We start from the raw sequence: 2,324 nt of genomic DNA, 5'->3' as shown, positions 1-2,324 counted from the left end.
ATCAACTTAAAATTTTCTAAATTACTAATTCTTTAATATAATTATTGGAACCAGAGGAAAGAAATAATCTTTTATCAATCAGTGAGTTAATATGTATTTGTTCAATTTATACTTAAAATCTTATGCAAGTTATTTTGTATTTTTATGTCAATTGGCTGAAGGAAGACATGCAGTCATTGTCAAAGAGGCAGTGTTTTAAAATTCCTCAATTCTGTCTTTATTTCAGGGTTATTAAGAGCCTGTCTGAAATCTCCTTTTCAAAATTCCCAAACCCTTGACTTTCAAACCCTGAATTTACACTGTCAGTACAAATACACTCCAACTTTCGTCATCATTTTTAGGTTCTTAAAAGCTTATTAATTCCCTTTGGAATTTCTAGTTCTCATCTAAAATCAAACCATTATATTTTAACTTGAGTATGGGATTAGATTTTTAAGTCTTAAAATATTAATTGCCTGGTCAATTGTCAACTGGTCAATGAAAACCAAACCAAGCCAAAGACTTGCAACTCATCGATACTTTAAATTATTAGTAGGTCTAATATAACTTTAGGACTCTGCCTTTCACAGATGAGGCCATTTTAAAGGGGTCCTTACGATGCCAACTCAACAGAAAACCATTATTATTTTTATATTTCTAAAGAGTTTTTTTAACACATGTATGTCAATCTCATCACAAGTCCACAATCCTAAAAAATTAGAGAAAAGTTTGCTTTTCTAACAATATTTCTAATCATAGATTAATGTTAAGCATTATCTTTATGCACATTTCACATCAAATAACTGAGGTCACTTGGCTTAAAACCACATAACTAACAAACTTCCTGATCCATACATTTTCCTCATTTGTTTCACTGCCAAATAGTATAATAAAATCTAGCAGAGACATCTTTCACTTAAAATGAGACCAAGATAAATTCAAGTAACCAGATCTAGTGGCTTTTAAATCAAGCCGCAAGATTTTCAGTACTATAATATCCCTCAATCTTTCTACAAGGTCAAACTTTCTAAGATCTTCACAACATGCTTAAAACTTTCTCTTTGATTTTTTTTAAACATCTTTCTATATGGTCAAAAACCGAAACCTTTTTATGTCTCCTATATTTTTCCTCCCGTCTTTATTTCTCTTTCCAACTCTCCCAGACCGGTTACTCAGAGTATACAAGTTTCCTTTACATTTCAGTCAAATTCCAGACTTTTCATTCTACTGCATATTTCCTTCCTAACTTTAGCGTATAACTGTTTAACTTTGCCAAGGTGCAGAGTGATTTTTTAACCCGGGTGCTTTTTTAACATTAATTTGACCATCATAGTAAACTCTGTTACTTGATTTCATGAAGAATGATTAATTCTGAAGACTCCTTTGAATTGATCTCTATAGACAGCATAATATCATTTGTTAACAGGGTCGGGAGAACCCACAACCTCATCGATGAGTTTCATTAGTCTTCCTGAAAGTTTTTATATTTGAATTAATTTTAGCGAAAATAAAATTCAGACAGTGGCCCCTTTTCCGCCTCATTCCCCAGGTTCTCTTTCATGTCTCTTTTATGACATTTGCCCCATTCTCCCTTTCCCTTTCCTCTTCTCCCTCTTCTTTTTTAATTTTAATTTTATTTTTAAGCTAATCATCCCATCATATTTTCAACTCCCAGTCCTGCTCTCTCTGTATAGGCCTTCTGATTGCCTTAATAATGAGACAATTTTAGAGATCACAAGTACCCTTTTCCCATGTAGAAATGCGAATAGTTTAACTATTGAAATTCTTATGATTCTCTTTACTGTTTACTTTTTTATCTTCTTGTGAGTCTTGTATTTGACTCAAAGTTTTCTATTCAGCTCTGATCTTTCCCTCAGAAACACTTGAAACTCATTAAATATCTGTCCTATCCCCTAACGGATTATATTCCGTTTTGCTGGAGAGGTGATTCTTGGTTGTAACCCTGGCTCCTTTACCCGCCACAATATCTTATTCCAAGCCCTGTGATCAATGACAGTGGAAAAGTGCTAAGTTTTGGGGTCCCTCCCGCCTGGGGCTCCTCAACATTGGAATTGTTTCTTTTTTGGCTTCCTGCAGATTTTCTCTTCGGAGCTTTGGAATTTGGCTGTAATATTCCCGGGAATTTTCATTTGAGAAGCTTTTTAAGAAAGGGATGCTGGATTCTTTAATGTTACCCTCTGGTGCTAGATTATCAGGGCGATTTTCCTTGATCATTTGGAAAGATGATGGCAAGACTAAATTTTTTTTTTTTTATCTTGGCTATTTTAACAACGCCTCTGAGACCTGGCCGAGACCCAGGTGTCCCGACTTCCCAGACGATCCAT

Source organism: Antechinus flavipes, chromosome 3 (assembly GCF_016432865.1).
Source record: "Antechinus flavipes isolate AdamAnt ecotype Samford, QLD, Australia chromosome 3, AdamAnt_v2, whole genome shotgun sequence".
Lineage (NCBI taxonomy): Eukaryota > Metazoa > Chordata > Mammalia > Dasyuromorphia > Dasyuridae > Antechinus > Antechinus flavipes.
This window is presented reverse-complemented; position numbering follows the sequence as displayed.